The sequence below is a fragment of the Triplophysa dalaica genome, chromosome 12 (genome assembly GCF_015846415.1).
Source record: "Triplophysa dalaica isolate WHDGS20190420 chromosome 12, ASM1584641v1, whole genome shotgun sequence".
Taxonomy (NCBI): Eukaryota; Metazoa; Chordata; class Actinopteri; order Cypriniformes; family Nemacheilidae; genus Triplophysa; species Triplophysa dalaica.
In genome coordinates, this window is record NC_079553.1 from 17,196,264 (window position 1) to 17,218,882 (window position 22,619).

General features: G+C 43.5%; 23 non-coding genes across 23 annotated transcripts; all 23 read right to left on the minus strand.

The window, feature by feature from the left end:
• Window positions 1-2,381: 2,381 nt before the first annotated feature.
• Window positions 2,382-2,463, minus strand: trnas-gcu (transfer RNA serine (anticodon GCU)). The gene has a single exon. It is a non-coding gene; the product is annotated as a tRNA-Ser (tRNA).
• A 121-nt stretch (window positions 2,464-2,584) lies between these two features.
• Window positions 2,585-2,666, minus strand: trnas-gcu (transfer RNA serine (anticodon GCU)). Its single transcript has one exon. It is a non-coding gene; the product is annotated as a tRNA-Ser (tRNA).
• Window positions 2,667-3,658: 992 nt separating this feature from the next.
• On the minus strand, window positions 3,659-3,740 carry trnas-gcu (transfer RNA serine (anticodon GCU)). Its single transcript has one exon. It is a non-coding gene; the product is annotated as a tRNA-Ser (tRNA).
• A 131-nt stretch (window positions 3,741-3,871) lies between these two features.
• Window positions 3,872-3,953, minus strand: trnas-gcu (transfer RNA serine (anticodon GCU)). The gene has a single exon. It is a non-coding gene; the product is annotated as a tRNA-Ser (tRNA).
• A 798-nt stretch (window positions 3,954-4,751) lies between these two features.
• Window positions 4,752-4,833, minus strand: trnas-gcu (transfer RNA serine (anticodon GCU)). Its single transcript has one exon. It is a non-coding gene; the product is annotated as a tRNA-Ser (tRNA).
• Window positions 4,834-5,843: 1,010 nt separating this feature from the next.
• trnas-gcu (transfer RNA serine (anticodon GCU)) lies at window positions 5,844-5,925 on the minus strand. Its single transcript has one exon. It is a non-coding gene; the product is annotated as a tRNA-Ser (tRNA).
• A 798-nt stretch (window positions 5,926-6,723) lies between these two features.
• Window positions 6,724-6,805, minus strand: trnas-gcu (transfer RNA serine (anticodon GCU)). The gene has a single exon. It is a non-coding gene; the product is annotated as a tRNA-Ser (tRNA).
• Window positions 6,806-7,603: 798 nt separating this feature from the next.
• Window positions 7,604-7,685, minus strand: trnas-gcu (transfer RNA serine (anticodon GCU)). The gene has a single exon. It is a non-coding gene; the product is annotated as a tRNA-Ser (tRNA).
• A 1,437-nt stretch (window positions 7,686-9,122) lies between these two features.
• Window positions 9,123-9,204, minus strand: trnas-gcu (transfer RNA serine (anticodon GCU)). Its single transcript has one exon. It is a non-coding gene; the product is annotated as a tRNA-Ser (tRNA).
• Window positions 9,205-10,215: 1,011 nt separating this feature from the next.
• Window positions 10,216-10,297, minus strand: trnas-gcu (transfer RNA serine (anticodon GCU)). The gene has a single exon. It is a non-coding gene; the product is annotated as a tRNA-Ser (tRNA).
• A 798-nt stretch (window positions 10,298-11,095) lies between these two features.
• On the minus strand, window positions 11,096-11,177 carry trnas-gcu (transfer RNA serine (anticodon GCU)). Its single transcript has one exon. It is a non-coding gene; the product is annotated as a tRNA-Ser (tRNA).
• A 131-nt stretch (window positions 11,178-11,308) lies between these two features.
• Window positions 11,309-11,390, minus strand: trnas-gcu (transfer RNA serine (anticodon GCU)). Its single transcript has one exon. It is a non-coding gene; the product is annotated as a tRNA-Ser (tRNA).
• Window positions 11,391-12,401: 1,011 nt separating this feature from the next.
• Window positions 12,402-12,483, minus strand: trnas-gcu (transfer RNA serine (anticodon GCU)). Its single transcript has one exon. It is a non-coding gene; the product is annotated as a tRNA-Ser (tRNA).
• Window positions 12,484-13,281: 798 nt separating this feature from the next.
• trnan-guu (transfer RNA asparagine (anticodon GUU)) lies at window positions 13,282-13,363 on the minus strand. Its single transcript has one exon. It is a non-coding gene; the product is annotated as a tRNA-Asn (tRNA).
• A 789-nt stretch (window positions 13,364-14,152) lies between these two features.
• Window positions 14,153-14,234, minus strand: trnas-gcu (transfer RNA serine (anticodon GCU)). Its single transcript has one exon. It is a non-coding gene; the product is annotated as a tRNA-Ser (tRNA).
• A 798-nt stretch (window positions 14,235-15,032) lies between these two features.
• On the minus strand, window positions 15,033-15,114 carry trnas-gcu (transfer RNA serine (anticodon GCU)). The gene has a single exon. It is a non-coding gene; the product is annotated as a tRNA-Ser (tRNA).
• A 798-nt stretch (window positions 15,115-15,912) lies between these two features.
• Window positions 15,913-15,994, minus strand: trnas-gcu (transfer RNA serine (anticodon GCU)). Its single transcript has one exon. It is a non-coding gene; the product is annotated as a tRNA-Ser (tRNA).
• Window positions 15,995-16,125: 131 nt separating this feature from the next.
• Window positions 16,126-16,207, minus strand: trnas-gcu (transfer RNA serine (anticodon GCU)). The gene has a single exon. It is a non-coding gene; the product is annotated as a tRNA-Ser (tRNA).
• Window positions 16,208-19,313: 3,106 nt separating this feature from the next.
• trnas-gcu (transfer RNA serine (anticodon GCU)) lies at window positions 19,314-19,395 on the minus strand. Its single transcript has one exon. It is a non-coding gene; the product is annotated as a tRNA-Ser (tRNA).
• A 797-nt stretch (window positions 19,396-20,192) lies between these two features.
• Window positions 20,193-20,274, minus strand: trnas-gcu (transfer RNA serine (anticodon GCU)). The gene has a single exon. It is a non-coding gene; the product is annotated as a tRNA-Ser (tRNA).
• Window positions 20,275-21,072: 798 nt separating this feature from the next.
• trnas-gcu (transfer RNA serine (anticodon GCU)) lies at window positions 21,073-21,154 on the minus strand. The gene has a single exon. It is a non-coding gene; the product is annotated as a tRNA-Ser (tRNA).
• A 798-nt stretch (window positions 21,155-21,952) lies between these two features.
• trnas-gcu (transfer RNA serine (anticodon GCU)) lies at window positions 21,953-22,034 on the minus strand. The gene has a single exon. It is a non-coding gene; the product is annotated as a tRNA-Ser (tRNA).
• A 131-nt stretch (window positions 22,035-22,165) lies between these two features.
• Window positions 22,166-22,247, minus strand: trnas-gcu (transfer RNA serine (anticodon GCU)). Its single transcript has one exon. It is a non-coding gene; the product is annotated as a tRNA-Ser (tRNA).
• Between the last annotated feature and the right edge of the window lie 372 nt (window positions 22,248-22,619).

Sequence of the window (22,619 nt, forward strand, 5' to 3'; positions counted from 1 at the left end):
ACATTTTAGTCCGTGCATGCACAGTTAGATAAACTTTTAAATGTGCAATGACTTGGCTACCTTTAGATATTCTGCATCTCCAAAATGACAACTTCTTGACAAGTTCAAGATAGAAAACTTTTAATCGATTTGACTGCTAGTGGTGTTAGGATGTCAAAGTTTAAAGCCTTTCTCATCCATGACAAAGCGATCAACCTAACGTAATGGATAGGGGTATCCCTTTAATCTTTTTCTGAAGTGGCAAGACCCGCAGAGTTTAGCTCCTACCCTGACCTTTCTAGTGATCCTGAAGACCTTGATTAGCTTGCTTGAGTTGGTTTGATTAGAGTTGGAGCTAAACTGAGCAAGGTAATGGTCGTCCAGGAAAAGATTTGAGGATATCTGCCGTTGATTGTAAAGGGATGTTGAACACGTGGACGGTAAGACAATCGTGGACTAGCTAGTGTTTTCGACAGACACCTGTTTTTAAGTACCAAACGACGAGGATGGGATTCATAGCTGCAGTGCAAACACCACAAAGGGTTAGGAGGACATCTTTGCAGGTAAAGAGGCCAAACGATGAGATGATTACAGCCTTTCAAAACTTGACTAAGGCACCATTCGAACATGATCGAGCAGACACTTCCATCCTGAACAGACAACTCTGACAAAGCAACTAACGACGAGGATGGGATTCGAACCCACGCGTGCAGAGCACAATGGATTAGCAGTCTATCGCCTTAACCACTCGGCCACCTCGTCTTTTTTTAAAGAGGCTAAACGATGAGATGATTACAGCCTTTCAAAATTTGACTAAGGCACCATTCAAACATGATCGAGCCAATCTTCCATCCTGAACAGACAACTCAGTCAAAGCAATTAACGACGAGGATGGGATTCGAACCCACGCGTGCAGAGCACAAAGGATTAGCAGTCCATCGCCTTAACCACTCGGCCACCTCGTCTTTTTTTGAAGAGGCTAAACGATGAGATGATTACAGCCTTTCAAAACTTGACTAAGGCACCATTCAAACATGATCGAGCCAATCGAGCAGAAACTTCCATCATGAACAGACAACTCAGTCAAAGCAACTAACGACGTGGATGGGATTCGAACCCACACGTGCAGAGCACAATGGATTAGCAGTCCATCGCCTTAACCACTCGGCCACCTCGTCTTTTTGAGAGAATCCGAGAGCACGCACAGTGCTGCCATTTGACGCTTAAATCCAGGGGTTTGAAACCTCTTCAATATTACATTTTCAAACCATCTCAAATAATCATCAGGGTTGCCATATCCCAAGGAGGACATTTTAGTCCGTGCATGCACAGTTAGATAAACTTTTAAATGTGCAATGACTTGGCTACCTTTAGATATTCTGCATCTCCAAAATGACAACTTCTTGACAAGTTCAAGATAGAAAACTTTTAATCGATTTGACTGCTAGTGGTGTTAGGATGTCAAAGTTTAAAGCCTTTCTCATCCATGACAAAGCGATCAACCTAACGTTATAGATAGGGGTATCCCTTTAATCTTTTTCTGAAGTAGCAAGACCCGCAGAGTTTAGCTCCTACCCTGACCTTTCTAGTGATCCTGAAGACCTTGATTAGCTTGCTTGAGTTGGTTTGATTAGAGTTGGAGCTAAACTGAGCAGGGTAATGGTCGTCCAGGAAAAGATTTGAGGATATCTGCCGTTGATTGTAAAGGGATGTTGAACACGTGGACGGTAAGACAATCGTGGACTAGCAAGTGTTTTCGACAGACACCTGTTTTTAAGTACCAAACGACGAGGATGGGATTCATAGCTGCAGTGCAAACACCACAAAGGGCTAGGAGGACATCTTTGCAGGTAAAGAGGCCAAACGATGAGATGATTACAGCCTTTCAAAACTTGACTAAGGCACCATTCGAACATGAACGAGCCAATCGAGCAGACACTTCCATCCTGAACAGACAACTCTGACAAAGCAACTAACGACGAGGATGGGATTCGAACCCACGCGTGCAGAGCACAATGGATTAGCAGTGCATCGCCTTAACCACTCGGCCACCTCGTCTTTTTTTAAAGAGGCTAAACGATGAGATGATTACAGCCTTTCAAAACTTGACTAAGGCACCATTCAAACATGATCGAGCCAATCGAGCAGAAACTTCCATCCTGAACAGACAACTCAGTCAAAGCAACTAACGACGTGGATGGGATTCGAACCCACGCGTGCAGAGCACAATGGATTAGCAGTCCATCGCCTTAACCACTCGGCCACCTCGTCTTTTTTTAAAGAGGCTAAACGATGAGATGATTACAGCCTTTCAAAACTTGACTAAGGCACCATTCAAACATGATCGAGCCAATCGAGCAGAAACTTCTATCCTGAACAGACAACTCAGTCAAAGCAACTAACGACGAGGATGGGATTCGAACCCACGCGTGCAGAGCACAATGGATTAGCAGTCCATCGCCTTAACCACTCGGCCACCTCGTCTTTTTTTAAAGAGGCTAAACGATGAGATGATTACAGCCTTTCAAAATTTGACTAAGGCACCATTCAAACATGATCGAGCCAATCTTCCATCCTGAACAGACAACTCAGTCAAAGCAATTAACGACGAGGATGGGATTCGAACCCACGCGTGCAGAGCACAATGGATTAGCAGTCCATCGCCTTAACCACTCGGCCACCTCGTCTTTTTTTGAAGAGGCTAAACGATGAGATGATTACAGCCTTTCAAAATTTGACTAAGGCACCATTCAAACATGATCGAGCCAATACTTCCATCCTGAACAGACAACTCAGTCAAAGCAACTAACGACGAGGATGGGATTCGAACCCACGCGTGCAGATCACAATGGATTAGCAGTCCATCGCCTTAACCACTCGGCCACCTGGTCTTTTTGAGAGAATCCGAGAGCACGCACAGTGCTGCCATTTGACGCTTAAATCCAGGGGTTTGAAACCTCTTCAATATTGCATTTTCAAACCATCTCAGATTATCATCAGGGTTGCCATATCCCAAGGAGGACATTTTAGTCCGTGCATGCACAGTTAGATAAACTTTTAAATGTGCAATGACTTGGCTACCTTTAGATATTCTGCATCTCCAAAATGACAACTTCTTGACAAGTTCAAGATAGAAAACTTTTAATCGATTTGACTGCTAGTGGTGTTAGGATGTCAAAGTTTAAAGCCTTTCTCATCCATGACAAAGCGATCAACCTAACGTAATGGATAGGGGTATCCCTTTAATCTTTTTCTGAAGTGGCAAGACCCGCAGAGTTTAGCTCCTACCCTGACCTTTCTAGTGATCCTGAAGACCTTGATTAGCTTGCTTGAGTTGGTTTGATTAGAGTTGGAGCTAAACTGAGCAAGGTAATGGTCGTCCAGGAAAAGATTTGAGGATATCTGCCGTTGATTGTAAAGGGATGTTGAACACGTGGACGGTAAGACAATCGTGGACTAGCTAGTGTTTTCGACAGACACCTGTTTTTAAGTACCAAACGACGAGGATGGGATTCATAGCTGCAGTGCAAACACCACAAAGGGTTAGGAGGACATCTTTGCAGGTAAAGAGGCCAAACGATGAGATGATTACAGCCTTTCAAAACTTGACTAAGGCACCATTCAAACATGATCGAGCCAATCTTCCATCCTGAACAGACAACTCTGACAAAGCAACTAACGACGAGGATGGGATTCGAACCCACGCGTGCAGAGCACAATGGATTAGCAGTCCATCGCCTTAACCACTCGGCCACCTCGTCTTTTTTTGAAGAGGCTAAACGATGAGATGATTACAGCCTTTCAAAATTTGACTAAGGCACCATTCAAACATGATCGAGCCAATCGAGCAGAAACTTCCATCCTGAACAGACAACTCAGTCAAAGCAATTAACGACGAGGATGGGATTCGAACCCACGCGTGCAGAGCACAATGGATTAGCAGTCCATCGCCTTAACCACTCGGCCACCTCGTCTTTTTGAGAGACTCCGAGAGCACGCACAGTGCTGCCATTTGACGCTTAAATCCAGGGGTTTGAAACCTCTTCAATATTACATTTTCAAACCATCTCAAATAATCATCAGGGTTGCCATATCCCAAGGAGGACATTTTAGTCCGTGCATGCACAGTTAGATAAACTTTTAAATGTGCAATGACTTGGCTACCTTTAGATATTCTGCATCTCCAAAATGACAACTTCTTGACAAGTTCAAGATAGAAAACTTTTAATCGATTTGACTGCTAGTGGTGTTAGGATGTCAAAGTTTAAAGCCTTTCTCATCCATGACAAAGCGATCAACCTAACGTTATAGATAGGGGTATCCCTTTAATCTTTTTCTGAAGTGGCAAGACCCGCAGAGTTTAGCTTCTACCCTGACCTTTCTAGTGATCCTGAAGACCTTGATGAGCTTGCTTGAGTTGGTTTGATTAGAGTTGGAGCTAAACTGAGCAGGGTAATGGTCGTCCAGGAAAAGATTTGAGGATATCTGCCGTTGATTGTAAAGGGATGTTGAACACGTGGACGGTAAGACAATCGTGGACTAGCAAGTGTTTTCGACAGACACCTGTTTTTAAGTACCAAACGACGAGGATGGGATTCATAGCTGCAGTGCAAACACCACAAAGGGTTAGGAGGACATCTTTGCAGGTAAAGAGGCCAAACGATGAGATGATTACAGCCTTTCAAAACTTGACTAAGGCACCATTCGAACATGATCGAGCCAATCGAGCAGACACTTCCATCCTGAACAGACAACTCTGACAAAGCAACTAACGACGAGGATGGGATTCGAACCCACGCGTGCAGAGCACAATGGATTAGCAGTCCATCGCCTTAACCACTCGGCCACCTCGTCTTTTTTTAAAGAGGCTAAACGATGAGATGATTACAGCCTTTCAAAACTTGACTAAGGCACCATTCAAACATCATCGAGCCAATCGAGCAGAAACTTCCATCCTGAACAGACAACTCAGTCAAAGCAACTAACGACGAGGATGGGATTCGAACCCACGCGTGCAGAGCACAATGGATTAGCAGTCCATCGCCTTAACCACTCGCCCACCTCGTCGTTTTGAGAGAATCCGAGAGCACGCACAGTGCTGCCATTTGACGCTTAAATCCAGGGGTTTGAAACCTCTTCAATATTACATTTTCAAACCATCTCAAATAATCACAGGGTTGCCATATCCCAAGGAGGACATTTTAGTCCGTGCATGCACAGTTAGATAAACTTTTAAATGTGCAATGACTTGGCTACCTTTAGATATTCTGCATCTCCAAAATGACAACTTCTTGACAAGTCCAAGATAGAAAACTTTTAATCGATTTGACTGCTAGTGGTGTTAGGATGTCAAAGTTTAAAGCCTTTCTCATCCATGACAAAGCGATCAACCTAACGTTATAGATAGGGGTATCCCTTTAATCTTTTTCTGAAGTGGCAAGACCCGCAGAGTTTAGCTCCTACCCTGACCTTTCTAGTGATCCTGAAGACCTTGATTAGCTTGCTTGAGTTGGTTTGATTAGAGTTGGAGCTAAACTGAGCAGGGTAATGGTCGTCCAGGAAAAGATTTGAGGATATCTGCCGTTGATTGTAAAGGGATGTTGAACACGTGGACGGTAAGACAATCGTGGACTAGCAAGTGTTTTCGACAGACACCTGTTTTTAAGTACCAAACGACGAGGATGGGATTCATAGCTGCAGTGCAAACACCACAAAGGGTTAGGAGGACATCTTTGCAGGTAAAGAGGCTAAACGATGAGATGATTACAGCCTTTCAAAACTTGACTAAGGCACCATTCAAACATGATCGAGCCAATCGAGCAGAAACTTCCATCCTGAACAGACAACTCAGTCAAAGCAACTAACGACGAGGATGGGATTCGAACCCACGCGTGCAGAGCACAATGGATTAGCAGTCCATCGCCTTAACCACTCGGCCACCTCGTCTTTTTGAGAGAATCCGAGAGCACGCACAGTGCTGCCATTTGACGCTTAAATCCAGGGGTTTGAAACCTCTTCAATATTACATTTTCAAACCATCTCAAATAATCATCAGGGTTGCCATATCCCAAGGAGGACATTTTAGTCCGTGCATGCACAGTTAGATAAACTTTTAAATGTGCAATGACTTGGCTACCTTTAGATATTCTGCATCTCCAAAATGACAACTTCTTGACAAGTTCAAGAAAGAAAACTTTTAATCGATTTGACTGCTAGTGGTGTTAGGATGTCAAAGTTTAAAGCCTTTCTCATCCATGACAAAGCGATCAACCTAACGTTATAGATAGGGGTATCCCTTTAATCTTTTTCTGAAGTGGCAAGACCCGCAGAGTTTAGCTCCTACCCTGACCTTTCTAGTGATCCTGAAGACCTTGATTAGCTTGCTTGAGTTGGTTTGATTAGAGTTGGAGCTAAACTGAGCAGGGTAATGGTCGTCCAGGAAAAGATTTGAGGATATCTGCCGTTGATTGTAAAGGGATGTTGAACACGTGGACGGTAAGACAATCGTGGACTAGCAAGTGTTTTCGACAGACACCTGTTTTTAAGTACCAAACGACGAGGATGGGATTCATAGCTGCAGTGCAAACACCACAAAGGGCTAGGAGGACATCTTTGCAGGTAAAGAGGCCAAACGATGAGATGATTACAGCCTTTCAAAACTTAACTAAGGCACCATTCGAACATGAACGAGCCAATCGAGCAGACACTTCCATCCTGAACAGACAACTCTGACAAAGCAACTAACGACGAGGATGGGATTCGAACCCATGCGTGCAGAGCACAATGGATTAGCAGTCCATCGCCTTAACCACTCGGCCACCTCGTCTTTTTGAGAGAATCCGAGAGCACGCACAGTGCTGCCATTTGACGCTTAAATCCAGGGGTTTGAAACCTCTTCAATATTACATTTTCAAACCATCTCAAATAATCATCAGGGTTGCCATATCCCAAGGAGGACATTTTAGTCCGTGCATGCACAGTTAGATAAACTTTTAAATGTGCAATGACTTGGCTACCTTTAGATATTCTGCATCTCCAAAATGACAACTTCTTGACAAGTTCAAGATAGAAAACTTTTAATCGATTTGACTGCTAGTGGTGTTAGGATGTCAAAGTTTAAAGCCTTTCTCATCCATGACAAAGCGATCAACCTAACGTTATAGATAGGGGTATCCCTTTAATCTTTTTCTGAAGTGGCAAGACCCGCAGAGTTTAGCTTCTACCCTGACCTTTCTAGTGATCCTGAAGACCTTGATGAGCTTGCTTGAGTTGGTTTGATTAGAGTTGGAGCTAAACTGAGCAGGGTAATGGTCGTCCAGGAAAAGATTTGAGGATATCTGCCGTTGATTGTAAAGGGATGTTGAACACGTGGACGGTAAGACAATCGTGGACTAGCAAGTGTTTTCGACAGACACCTGTTTTTAAGTACCAAACGACGAGGATGGGATTCATAGCTGCAGTGCAAACACCACAAAGGGTTAGGAGGACATCTTTGCAGGTAAAGAGGCCAAACGATGAGATGATTACAGCCTTTCAAAACTTGACTAAGGCACCATTCGAACATGATCGAGCCAATCGAGCAGACACTTCCATCCTGAACAGACAACTCTGACAAAGCAACTAACGACGAGGATGGGATTCGAACCCACGCGTGCAGAGCACAATGGATTAGCAGTCCATCGCCTTAACCACTCGGCCACCTCGTCTTTTTTTAAAGAGGCTAAACGATGAGATGATTACAGCCTTTCAAAACTTGACTAAGGCACCATTCAAACATCATCGAGCCAATCGAGCAGAAACTTCCATCCTGAACAGACAACTCAGTCAAAGCAACTAACGACGAGGATGGGATTCGAACCCACGCGTGCAGAGCACAATGGATTAGCAGTCCATCGCCTTAACCACTCGCCCACCTCGTCGTTTTGAGAGAATCCGAGAGCACGCACAGTGCTGCCATTTGACGCTTAAATCCAGGGGTTTGAAACCTCTTCAATATTACATTTTCAAACCATCTCAAATAATCACAGGGTTGCCATATCCCAAGGAGGACATTTTAGTCCGTGCATGCACAGTTAGATAAACTTTTAAATGTGCAATGACTTGGCTACCTTTAGATATTCTGCATCTCCAAAATGACAACTTCTTGACAAGTCCAAGATAGAAAACTTTTAATCGATTTGACTGCTAGTGGTGTTAGGATGTCAAAGTTTAAAGCCTTTCTCATCCATGACAAAGCGATCAACCTAACGTTATAGATAGGGGTATCCCTTTAATCTTTTTCTGAAGTGGCAAGACCCGCAGAGTTTAGCTCCTACCCTGACCTTTCTAGTGATCCTGAAGACCTTGATTAGCTTGCTTGAGTTGGTTTGATTAGAGTTGGAGCTAAACTGAGCAGGGTAATGGTCGTCCAGGAAAAGATTTGAGGATATCTGCCGTTGATTGTAAAGGGATGTTGAACACGTGGACGGTAAGACAATCGTGGACTAGCAAGTGTTTTCGACAGACACCTGTTTTTAAGTACCAAACGACGAGGATGGGATTCATAGCTGCAGTGCAAACACCACAAAGGGTTAGGAGGACATCTTTGCAGGTAAAGAGGCCAAACGATGAGATGATTACAGCCTTTCAAAACTTGACTAAGGCACCATTCGAACATGATCGAGCCAATCGAGCAGACACTTCCATCCTGAACAGACAACTCTGACAAAGCAACTAACGACGAGGATGGGATTCGAACCCACGCGTGCAGAGCACAATGGATTAGCAGTCCATCGCCTTAACCACTCGGCCAACTCGTCTTTTTTTAAAGAGGCTAAACGATGAGATGATTACAGCCTTTCAAAACTTGACTAAGGCACCATTCGAACATGATCGAGCCAATCGAGCAGACACTTCCATCCTGAACAGACAACTCTGACAAAGCAACTAACGACGAGGATGGGATTCGAACCCACGCGTGCAGAGCACAATGGATTAGCAGTCCATCGCCTTAACCACTCGGCCAACTCGTCTTTTTTTTAAAGAGGCTAAACGATGAGATCATTACAGCCTTTCAAAACTTAACTAAGGTACCATTCGAACATGATCGAGCCAATCGAGCAGACACTTCCATCCTGAACAGACAACTCTGACAAAGCAACTAACGACGAGGATGGGATTCGAACCCACGCGTGCAGAGCACAATGGATTAGCAGTCCATCGCCTTAACCACTCGGCCACCTCGTCATTTTGAGAGAATCCGAGAGCACGCACAGTGCTGCCATTTGACGCTTAAATCCAGGGGTTTGAAACCTCTTCAATATTACATTTTCAAACCATCTCAAATAATCATCAGGGTTGCCATATCCCAAGGAGGACATTTTAGTCCGTGCATGCACAGTTAGATAAACTTTTAAATGTGCAATGACTTGGCTACCTTTAGATATTCTGCATCTCCAAAATGACAACTTCTTGACAAGTTCAAGATAGAAAACTTTTAATCGATTTGACTGCTAGTGGTGTTAGGATGTCAAAGTTTAAAGCCTTTCTCATCCATGACAAAGCGATCAACCTAACGTTATAGATAGGGCTATCCCTTTAATCTTTTTCTGAAGTGGCAAGACCCGCAGAGTTTAGCTCCTACCCTGACCTTTCTAGTGATCCTGAAGACCTTGATTAGCTTGCTTGAGTTGGTTTGATTAGAGTTGGAGCTAAACTGAGCAGGGTAATGGTCGTCCAGGAAAAGATTTGAGGATATCTGCCGTTGATTGTAAAGGGATGTTGAACACGTGGACGGTAAGACAATCGTGGACTAGCAAGTGTTTTCGACAGACACCTGTTTTTAAGTACCAAATGACGAGGATGGGATTCATAGCTGCAGTGCAAACACCACAAAGGGTTAGGAGGACATCTTTGCAGGTAAAGAGGCCAAACGATGAGATGATTACAGCCTTTCAAAACTTAACTAAGGCACCATTCGAACATGATCGAGCCAATCGAGCAGACACTTCCATCCTGAACAGACAACTCTGACAAAGCAACTAACGACGAGGATGGGATTCGAACCCACGCGTGCAGAGCACAATGGATTAGCAGTCCATCGCCTTAACCACTCGGCCAACTCGTCTTTTTTTAAAGAGGCTAAACGATGAGATGATTACAGCCTTTCAAAACTTGACTAAGGCACCATTCGAACATGATCGAGCCAATCGAGCAGACACTTCCATCCTGAACAGTCAACTCTGACAAAGCAACTAACGACGAGGATGGGATTCGAACCCACGCGTGCAGAGCACAATGGATTAGCAGTCCATCGCCTTAACCACTCGGCCACCTCGTCTTTTTGAGATAAACCGAGAGCACGCACTGTGCTGCCATTTGACGCTTAAATCCAGGGGTTTGAAACCTCTTCAATATTACATTTTCAAACCATCTCAAATAATCATCAGGGTTGCCATATCCCAAGGAGGACATTTTAGTCCGTGCATGCACAGTTAGATAAACTTTTAAATGTGCAATGACTTGGCTACCTTTAGATATTCTGCATCTCCAAAATGAGAACTTCTTGACAAGTTCAAGATAGAAAACTTTTAATCGATTTGACTGCTAGTGGTGTTAGGATGTCAAAGTTTAAAGCCTTTCTCATCCATGACAAAGCGATCAACCTAACGTCATAGATAGGGGTATCCCTTTAATCTTTTTCTGAAGTGGCAAGACCCGCAGAGTTTAGCTCCTACCCTGACCTTTCTAGTGATCCTGAAGACCTTGATTAGCTTGCTTGAGTTGGTTTGATTAGAGTTGGAGCTAAACTGAGCAGGGTAATGGTCGTCCAGGAAAAGATTTGAGGATATCTGCCGTTGATTGTAAAGGGATGTTGAACACGTGGACGGTAAGACAATCGTGGACTAGCAAGTGTTTTCGACAGACACCTGTTTTTAAGTACCAAACGACGAGGATGGGATTCATAGCTGCAGTGCAAACACCACAAAGGGTTAGGAGGACATCTTTGCAGGTAAAGAGGCCAAACGATGAGATGATTACAGCCTTTCAAAACTTGACTAAGGCACCATTCGAACATGATCGAGCCAATTGAGCAGACACTTCCATCCTGAACAGACAACTCTGACAAAGCAACTAACGACGAGGATGGGATTCGAACCCACGCGTGCAGAGCACAATGGATTAGCAGTCCATCGCCTTAACCACTCGGCCACCTCGTCTTTTTTTAAATAGGCTAAACGATGAGATGATTACAGCCTTTCAAAACTTAACTAAGGCACCATTCGAACATGATCGAGCCAATCAAGCAGACACTTCCATCCTGAACAGACAACTCTGACAAAGCAACTAACGACGAGGATGGGATTCGAACCCACGCGTGCAGAGCACAATGGATTAGCAGTCCATCGCCTTAACCACTCGGCCACCTCGTCGTTTTGAGAGAATCCGAGAGAACGCACAGTGCTGCCATTTGACGCTTAAATCCAGGGGTTTGAAACCTCTTCAATATTACATTTTCAAACCATCTCAAATAATCATCAGGGTTGCCATATCCCAAGGAGGACATTTTAGTCCGTGCATGGACAGTTAGATAAACTTTTAAATGTGCAATGACTTGGCTACCTTTAGATATTCTGCATCTCCAAAATGAGAACTTCTTGACAAGGTCAAGATAGAAAACTTTTAATCGATTTGACTGCTAGTGGTGTTAGGATGTCAAAGTTTAAAGCCTTTCTCATCCATGACAAAGCGATCAACCTAACGTCATAGATAGGGGAATCCCTTTAATCTTTTTCTGAAGTGGCAAGACCCGCAGAGTTTAGCTCCTACCCTGACCTTTCTAGTGATCCTGAAGACCTTGATTAGATTGCTTGAGTTGGTTTGATTAGAGTTGGAGCTAAACTGAGCAGGGTAATGGTCGTCCAGGAAAAGATTTGAGGATATCTGCCGTTGATTGTAAAGGGATGTTGAACACGTGGACGGTAAGACAATCGTGGACTAGCTAGTGTTTTCGACAGACACCTGTTTTTAAGTACCAAACGACGAGGATGGGATTCATAGCTGCAGTTCAAACACCACAAAGGGATAGGAGGACATCTTTGCAGGTAAAGAGGCCAAACGATGAGATGATTACAGCCTTTCAAAACTTGACTAAGGCACCATTCGAACATGATCGAGCCAATCGAGCAGACACTTCCATCCTGAACAGACAACTCTGACAAAGCAACTAACGACGAGGATGGGATTCGAACCCACACGTGCAGAGCACAATGGATTAGCAGTCCATCCCCTTAACCACTCGGCCACCTCGTCTTTTTATAAAGAGGCTAAACGATGAGATGATTAAAGCCTTTCAAAACTTGACTAAGGCACCATTCAAACATGATCGAGCCAATCGAGCAGAAACTTCCATCCTGAACAGACAACTCAGTCAAAGCAACTAACGACGAGGATGGGATTCGAACCCACGCGTGCAGAGCACAATGGATTAGCAGTCCATCGCCTTAACCACTCGGCCACCTCGTCTTTTTGAGAGAAACCGAGAGCACGCACAGTGCTGCCATTTGACGCTTAAATCCAGGGGTTTGAAACCTCTTCAATATTACATTTTCAAACCATCTCAAATAATCATCAGGGTTGCCATATCCCAAGGAGGACATTTTAGTCCGTGCATGCACAGTTAGATAAACTTTTAAATGTGCAATGACTTGGCTACCTTTAGATATTCTACATCTCCAAAATGAGAACTTCTTGACAAGTTCAAGATAGAAAACTTTTAATCGATTTGACTGCTAGTGGTGTTAGGATGTCAAAGTTTAAAGCCTTTCTCATCCATGACAAAGCGATCAACCTAACGTTATAGATAGGGCTATCCCTTTAATCTTTTTCTGAAGTGGCAAGACCCGCAGAGTTTAGCTCCTACCCTGACCTTTCTAGTGATCCTGAAGACCTTGATTAGCTTGCTTGAGTTGGTTTGATTAGAGTTGGAGCTAAACTGAGCAGGGTAATGGTCGTCCAGGAAAAGATTTGAGGATATCTGCCGTTGATTGTAAAGGGATGTTGAACACGTGGACGGTAAGACAATCGTGGACTAGCTAGTGTTTTCGACAGACACCTGTTTTTAAGTACCAAACGACGAGGATGGGATTCATAGCTGCAGTGCAAACACCACAAAGGGTTAGGAGGACATCTTTGCAGGTAAAGAGGCCAAACGATGAGATGATTACAGCCTTTCAAAACTTGACTAAGGCACCATTCGAACATGATCGAGCCACTCGAGCAGACACTTCCATCCTGAACAGACAACTCTGACAAAGCAACTAACGATGAGGATGGGATTCGAACCCACGCGTGCAGAGCACAATGGATTAACAGTCCATCGCCTTAACCACTCGGCCACCTCGTCTTTTTGAGAGAATCCGAGAGCACGCACAGTGCTGCCATTTGACGCTTAAATCCAGGGGTTTGAAACCTCTTCAATATTACATTTTCAAACCATCTCAAATAATCATCAGGGTTGCCATATCCCAAGGAGGACATTTTAGTCTGTGCATGCACAGTTAGATAAACTTTTAAATGTGCAATGACTTGGCTACCTTTAGATATTCTGCATCTCCAAAATGAGAACTTCTTGACAAGTTCAAGATAGAAAACTTTTAATCGATTTGACTGCTAGTGGTGTTAGGATGTCAAAGTTTAAAGCCTTTCTCATCCATGACAAAGCGATCAACCTAACGTCATAGATAGGGGTATCCCTTTAATCTTTTTCTGAAGTGGCAAGACCCGCAGAGTTTAGCTCCTACCCTGACCTTTCTAGTGATCCTGAAGACCTTGATTAGCTTGCTTGAGTTGGTTTGATTAGAGTTGGAGCTAAACTGAGCAGGGTAATGGTCGTCCAGGAAAAGATTTGAGGATATCTGCTGTTGATTGTAAAGGGATGTTGAACACATGGACGGTAAGACAATCGTGGACTAGCTAGTGTTTTCGACAGACACCTGTTTTTAAGTACCAAACGACGAGGATGGGATTCATAGCTGCAGTGCAAACACCACAAAGGGTTAGGAGGACATCTTTGCAGGTAAAGAGGCCAAACGATGAGATGATTACAGCCTTTCAAAACTTAACTAAGGCACCATTCGAACATGATCGAGCCAATCGAGCAGACACTTCCATCCTGAACAGACAACGCAACTAACGACGAGGATGGGATTCGAACCCACGCGTGCAGAGCACAATGGATTAGCAGTCCATCGCCTTAACCACTCGGCCACCTCGTCTTTTTGAGAGAATCCGAGAGCACGCACAGTGCTGCCATTTGACGCTTAAATCCAGGGGTTTGAAACCTCTTCAATATTACATTTTCAAACCATCTCAAATAATCATCAGGGTTGCCATATCCCAAGGAGGACATTTTAGTCCGTGCATGCACAGTTAGATAAACTTTTAAATGTGCAATGACTTGGCTACCTTTAGATATTCTGCATCTCCAAAATGACAACTTCTTGACAAGTTCAAGATAGAAAACTTTTAATCGATTTGACTGCTAGTGGTGTTAGGATGTCAAAGTTTAAAGCCTTTCTCATCCATGACAAAGCGATCAACCTAACGTTATAGATAGGGGTATCCCTTTAATCTTTTTCTGAAGTGGCAAGACCCGCAGAGTTTAGCTTCTACCCTGACCTTTCTAGTGATCCTGAAGACCTTGATTAGCTTGCTTGAGTTGGTTTGATTAGAGTTGGAGCTAAACTGAGCAGGGTAATGGTCGTCCAGGAAAAGATTTGAGGATATCTGCCGTTGATTGTAAAGGGATGTTGAACACGTGGACGGTAAGACAATCGTGGACTGTCAAGTGTTTTCGACAGACACCTGTTTTTAAGTACCAAACGACGAGGATGGGATTCATAGCTGCAGTGCAAACACCACAAAGGGTTAGGAGGACATCTTTGCAGGTAAAGAGACCAAACGATGAGATGATTACAGCCTTTCAAAACTTGACTAAGGCACCATTCGAACATGATCGAGCCAATCGAGCAGACACTTCCATCCTGAACAGACAACTCTGACAAAGCAACTAACGACGAGGATGGGATTCGAACCCACGCGTGCAGAGCACAATGGATTAGCAGTCCATCGCCTTAACCACTCGGCCACCTCGTCTTTTTGAGAGAAACCGAGAGCACGCAGAGTGCTGCCATTTGACGCTTAAATCCAGGGGTTTGAAACCTCTTCAATATTACATTTTCAAACCATCTCAAATAATCATCAGGGTTGCCATATCCCAAGGAGGACATTTTAGTCCGTGCATGCACAGTTAGATAAACTTTTAAATGTGCAATGACTTGGCTACCTTTAGATATTCTGCATCTCCAAAATGAGAACTTCTTGACAAGTTCAAGATAGAAAACTTTTAATCGATTTGACTGCTAGTGGTGTTAGGATGTCAAAGTTTAAAGCCTTTCTCATCCATGACAAAGCGATCAACCTAACGTCATAGATAGGGGTATCCCTTTAATCTTTTTCTGAAGTGGCAAGACCCGCAGAGTTTAGCTCCTACCCTGACCTTTCTAGTGATCCTGAAGACCTTGATTAGCTTGCTTGAGCTGGTTTGATTAGAGTTGGAGCTAAACTGAGCAGGGTAATGGTCGTCCAGGAAAAGATTTGAGGATATCTGCCGTTGATTGTAAAGGGATGTTGAACACGTGGACGGTAAGACAATCGTGGACTAGCTAGTGTTTTCGACAGACACCTGTTTTTAAGTACCAAACGACGAGGATGGGATTCATAGCTGCAGTGCAAACACCAAAAAGGGTTAGGAGGACATCTTTGCAGGTAAAGAGGCCAAACGATGAGATGATTACAGCCTTTCAAAACTTGACTAAGGCACCATTCGAACATGATCAAGCCAATCGAGCAGACACTTCCATCCTGAACAGACAACTCTGACAAAGCAACTAACGACGAGGATGGGATTCGAACCCACGCGTGCAGAGCACAATGGATTAGCAGTCCATCGCCTTAACCACTCAGCCACCTCGTCTTTTTATAAAGAGGCTAAACGATGAGATGATTACAGCCTTTCAAAACTTGACTAAGGCAGCATTCAAACATGATCGAGCCAATCGAGCAGAAACTTCCATCCTGAACAGACAACTCAGTCAAAGCAACTAACGACGAGGATGGGATTCGAACCCACGCGTGCAGAGCACAATGGATTAGCAGTCCATCGCCTTAACCACTCGGCCACCTCGTCTTTTTGAGAGTATCCGAGAGCACGCACAGTGCTGCCATTTGACGCTTAAATCCAGGGGTTTGAAACCTCTTCAATATTACATTTTCAAACCACTCAAATAATCATCAGGGTTGCCATATCCCAAGGAGGACATTTTAGTGCGTGCATGCACAGTTAGATAAACTTTTAAATGTGCAATGACTTGGCTACCTTTAGATATTCTGCATCTCCAAAATGAGAACTTCTTGACTAGTTCAAGATAGAAAACTTTTAATCGATTTGACTGCTAGTGGTGTTAGGATGTCAAAGTTTAAAGCCTTTCTCATCCATGACAAAGCGATCAACCTAACGTCATAGATAGGGGTATCCCTTTAATCTTTTTCTGAAGTGGCAAGACCCGCAGAGTTTAGCTCCTACCCTGACCTTTCTAGTGATCAGACCTTTCTATGCTCCCCGAAATTATAGATCCTCTTCTTAGTATTATTAACTCATCTCTGACATTAGGACATGTGCCTAAAGCATTTAAGGTGGCTGTTATAAGGCCTCTTTTAAAAAAACCCAAACTCGACCCTAAAGAACTAGGGAATTACAGGCCTATATCGAATTTACCTTTTATATCTAAAGTTCTGGAAAAAGTAGTTTCAACCCAATTATGCTCCTTCCTCCAAAGGAATGACATTAATGATGAATTCCAGTCTGGATTTCGAGCATGTCACAGTACAGAGACTGCTTTGATCAGAGTTACAAATGATCTGCTTTTAGCGTCTGACCGTGGCTGTATTTCGTTATTGGTGCTGCTAGACCTCAGTGCTGCATTTGACACCATTGACCACAGCATACTTCTACATAGACTCGAAAATTACGTCGGCATTAACGGAATAGCATTGAAATGGTTTAAGTCTTATTTATCCGACCGTTTTCAATTTGTAGCAATAAACAATGAGGTGTCCCGCAAATCACAAGTCCAGTACGGTGTACCACAGGGCTCAGTCTTGGGACCCCTGCTCTTCGCATTATACATGCTACCTCTAGGAGATATAATAAAGCGACACGGAATTAGCTTTCACTGTTATGCTGATGATACTCAACTTTATATTTCCTCGATGCCTCATGAAACCCAGCAGTTTCATCGAATAAAGGATTGCATAGTTGACTTAAAAATGTGGATGAGTAACAATTTTTTACTACTAAACTCGGACAAAACAGAATTGTTACTTACTGGACCGAAAACTGCTATGCGTAACAACCAAGAATACTGCTTAACGATTGACGGATGCTCCATAAAATCCTCGTCATCAGCTAAGAATCTTGGCGTTGTATTTGACAGTACTCTCTCATTTGAAAGCCATGTCGCAAACACCTGTAAAATTGCATTTTTCCATCTTAAGAATATATCTAAATTACGTCATATGCTGTCACTGTCAGATGCAGAGAAATTAATTCATGCATTCATGACATCAAGACTAGATTACTGTAATGCACTTCTAGGTGGTTGCCCTGCGGGCCTATTACAAAAACTGCAACTGGTTCAAAACGCGGCAGCTCGAGTTCTTACACGTACAAAAAAGTATGAGCATATAACCCCGGTTCTGTCAACCTTGCACTGGTTACCTATAAAGCATCGCATTAACTTTAAGATCTTGCTTATTACCTATAAAGCCCTACATGGTCTAGCGCCGCAGTATTTGAATGAACTTCTATTGTATTACAGACCACCACGTACATTACGCTCTAAGGGGTCCTGTCAGTTGGTAATACCTAGAATTTCAAAATCAAGTGCAGGTGGTAGATCCTTTTCTTATCTAGCGCCTAAACTTTGGAATATTCTTCCCTGCACGGTCCGGGAGGCAGACACACTCTGTCAGTTTAAATCTAGACTAAAGACTCATCTTTTTAATCTTGCATACACTACACCTCCATAATATTAATCCTCAGAGGATTTAGGCTGCATTATTTAGATCAACCGGAACCAGGAACACATCCAACAACAAATGATGTACTTGTTGCATCAAAGAGTGCAGAACAGTACTCTACTCTCAGCCAGTCTTGTCTCTTTGTTCCAAGGTTACCGCAGGATGCAGTTCATGCCCAGACCTGATGGCAGAGCTGAGAATGGGAAGCGGTGACCTGACAAGTGCTAAGAGGATAGAGCTGGATAAAGGACGCGACAACTTTGTTTTTTTCTACAACATTTCAAATGCTATTAGATTGTTAATGATAATCTTAAATTTTTATATTTTTATTAAGCCTTGTTGTGCAAGCACTGATGAGCTTGTGCAGAGGCAGCAGCTTTTGCCAGAGGGGAACTGGAATCCCCTGGTTGGGCCTGGGTTCCCCTGAGGTTTTTTTTCTCGATGGGAGTTTTGGGTTCCTCACCACCGTTTGCATATTGTTTTGCACTATCTGCCTGGCCGGGGGGGCTGCTTTAGAATTCATACTTGTATTAAATGTGTCTCATGTACAGCTGCTTTGTAACAATGAAAATTGTAAAAAGCGCTATATAAATAAAGTTGAGTTGAGTTGAGTTGATCCTGAAGACCTTGATTAGCTTGCTTGAGTTGGTTTGATTAGAGTTGGAGCTAAACTGAGCAGGGTAATGGTCGTCCAGGAAAAGATTTGAGGATATCTGCCGTTGATTGTAAAGGGATGTTGAACACGTGGACGGTAAGACAATCGTGGACTAGCTAGTGTTTTCGACAGACACCTGTTTTTAAGTACCAAACGACGAGGATGGGATTCATAGCTGCAGTGCAAACACCAAAAAGGGTTAGGAGGACATCTTTGCAGGTAAAGAGGCCAAACGATGAGATGATTACAGCCTTTCAAAACTTGACTAAGGCACCATTCGAACATGATCAAGCCAATCGAGCAGACACTTCCATCCTGAACAGACAACTCTGACAAAGCAACTAACGACGAGGATGGGATTAGAACCCACGCGTGCAGAGCACAATGGATTAGCAGTCCATCGCCTTAACCACTCGGCCAACTCGTCTTTTTTATAAAGAGGCTAAACGATGAGATGATTACAGCCTTTCAAAACTTGACTAAGGCAGCATTCAAACATGATCGAGCCAATCGAGCAGAAACTTCCATCCTGAACAGACAACTCAGTCAAAGCAACTAACGACGAGGATGGGATTCGAACCCACGCGTGCAGAGCACAATGGATTAGCAGTCCATCGCCTTAACCACTCGGCCACCTCGTCTTTTTGAGAGTATCCGAGAGCACGCACAGTGCTGCCATTTGACGCTTAAATCCAGGGGTTTGAAACCTCTTCAATATTACATTTTCAAACCACTCAAATAATCATCAGGGTTGCCATATCCCAAGGAGGACATTTTAGTCCGTGCATGCACAGTTAGATAAACTTTTAAATGTGCAATGACTTGGCTACCTTTAGATATTCTGCATCTCCAAAATGAGAACTTCTTGACAAGTTCAAGATAGAAAACTTTTAATCGATTTGACTGCTAGTGGTGTTAGGATGTCAAAGTTTAAAGCCTTTCTCATCCATGACAAAGCGATCAACCTAACGTCATAGATAGGGGTATCCCTTTAATCTTTTTCTGAAGTGGCAAGACCCGCAGAGTTTAGCTCCTACCCTGACCTTTCTAGTGATCCTGAAGACCATGATTAGCTTGCTTGAGTTGGTTTGATTAGAGTTGGAGCTAAACTGAGCAGGGTAATGGTCGTCCAGGAAAAGATTTGAGGATATCTGCCGTTGATTGTAAAGGGATGTTGAACACGTGGACGGTAAGACAATCGTGGACTAGCAAGTGTTTTCGACAGACACCTGTTTTTAAGTACCAAATGACGAGGATGGGATTCATAGCTGCAGTGCAAACACCACAAAGGGTTAGGAGGACATCTTTGCAGGTAAAGAGGCCAAACGATGAGATGATTACAGCCTTTCAAAACTTCACAAAGGCACCATTCGAACATGATCGAGCCAATCGAGCAGACACTTCCATCCTGAACAGACAACTCTGACAAAGCAACTAACGACGAGGATGGGATTCGAACCCACGCGTGCAGAGCACAATGGATTAGCAGTCCATCGCCTTAACCACTCGGCCACCTCGTCTTTTTGAGAGAATCCGAGAGCACGCACAGTGCTGCCATTTGACGCTTAAATCCAGGGGTTTGAAACCTCTTCAATATTACATTTTCAAACCATCTCAAATAATCATCAGGGTTGCCATATCCCAAGGAGGACATTTTAGTCCGTGCATGCACAGTTAGATAAACTTTTAAATGTGCAATGACTTGGCTACCTTTAGATATTCTGCATCTCCAAAATGACAACTTCTTGACAAGTTCAAGATAGAAAACTTTTAATCGATTTGACTGCTAGTGGTGTTAGGATGTCAAAGTTTAAAGCCTTTCTCATCCATGACAAAGCGATCAACCTAACGTTATAGATAGGGGTATCCCTTTAATCTTTTTCTGAAGTGGCAAGACCCGCAGAGTTTAGCTTCTTCGCTGACCTTTCTAGTGATCCTGAAGACCTTGATTAGCTTGCTTGAGTTGGTTTGATTAGAGTTGGAGCTAAACTGAGCAGGGTAATGGTCGTCCAGGAAAAGATTTGAGGATATCTGCCGTTGATTGTAAAGGGATGTTGAACACGTGGACGGTAAGACAATCGTGGACTAGCAAGTGTTTTCGACAGACACCTGTTTTTAAGTACCAAACGACGAGGATGGGATTCATAGCTGCAGTGCAAACACCACAAAGGGTTAGGAGGACATCTTTGCAGGTAAAGAGGCCAAACGATGAGATGATTACAGCCTTTCAAAACTTGACTAAGGCACCATTCGAACATGATCGAGCCAATCGAGCAGAAACTTCCATCCTGAACAGACAACTCTGACAAAGCAACTAACGACGAGGATGGGATTCGAACCCACGCGTGCAGAGCACAATGGATTAGCAGTCCATCGCCTTAACCACTCGGCCACCTCGTCTTTTTGAGAGAAACCGAGAGCACGCACAGTGCTGCCATTTGACGCTTAAATCCAGGGGTTTGAAACCTCTTCAATATTACATTTTCAAACCATCTCAAATAATCATCAGGGTTGCCATATCCCAAGGAGGACATTTTAGTCCGTGCATGCACAGTTAGATAAACTTTTAAATGTGCAATGACTTGGCTACCTTTAGATATTCTGCATCTCCAAAATGAGAACTTCTTGACAAGTTCAAGATAGAAAACTTTTAATCGATTTGACTGCTAGTGGTGTTAGGATGTCAAAGTTTAAAGCCTTTCTCATCCATGACAAAGCGATCAACCTAACGTCATAGATAGGGGTATCCCTTTAATCTTTTTCTGAAGTGGCAAGACCCGCAGAGTTTAGCTCCTACCCTGACCTTTCTAGTGATCCTGAAGACCTTGATTAGCTTGCTTGAGTTGGTTTGATTAGAGTTGGAGCTAAACTGAGCAGGGTAATGGTCGTCCAGGAAAAGATTTGAGGATATCTGCCGTTGATTGTAAAGGGATGTTGAACACGTGGACGGTAAGACAATCGTGGACTAGCAAGTGTTTTCGACAGACACCTGTTTTTAAGTACCAAACGACGAGGATGGGATTCATAGCTGCAGTGCAAACACCACAAAGGGTTAGGAGGACATCTTTGCAGGTAAAGAGGCCAAACGATGAGATGATTACAGCCTTTCAAAACTTGACTAAGGCACCATTCGAACATGATCGAGCCAATTGAGCAGACACTTCCATCCTGAACAGACAACTCTGACAAAGCAACTAACGACGAGGATGGGATTCGAACCCACGCGTGCAGAGCACAATGGATTAGCAGTCCATCGCCTTAACCACTCGGCCACCTCGTCTTTTTTTAAATAGGCTAAACGATGAGATGATTACAGCCTTTCAAAACTTAACTAAGGCACCATTCGAACATGATCGAGCCAATCAAGCAGACACTTCCATCCTGAACAGACAACTCTGACAAAGCAACTAACGACGAGGATGGGATTCGAACCCACGCGTGCAGAGCACAATGGATTAGCAGTCCATCGCCTTAACCACTCGGCCACCTCGTCGTTTTGAGAGAATCCGAGAGAACGCACAGTGCTGCCATTTGACGCTTAAATCCAGGGGTTTGAAACCTCTTCAATATTACATTTTCAAACCATCTCAAATAATCATCAGGGTTGCCATATCCCAAGGAGGACATTTTAGTCCGTGCATGGACAGTTAGATAAACTTTTAAATGTGCAATGACTTGGCTACCTTTAGATATTCTGCATCTCCAAAATGAGAACTTCTTGACAAGGTCAAGATAGAAAACTTTTAATCGATTTGACTGCTAGTGGTGTTAGGATGTCAAAGTTTAAAGCCTTTCTCATCCATGACAAAGCGATCAACCTAACGTCATAGATAGGGGAATCCCTTTAATCTTTTTCTGAAGTGGC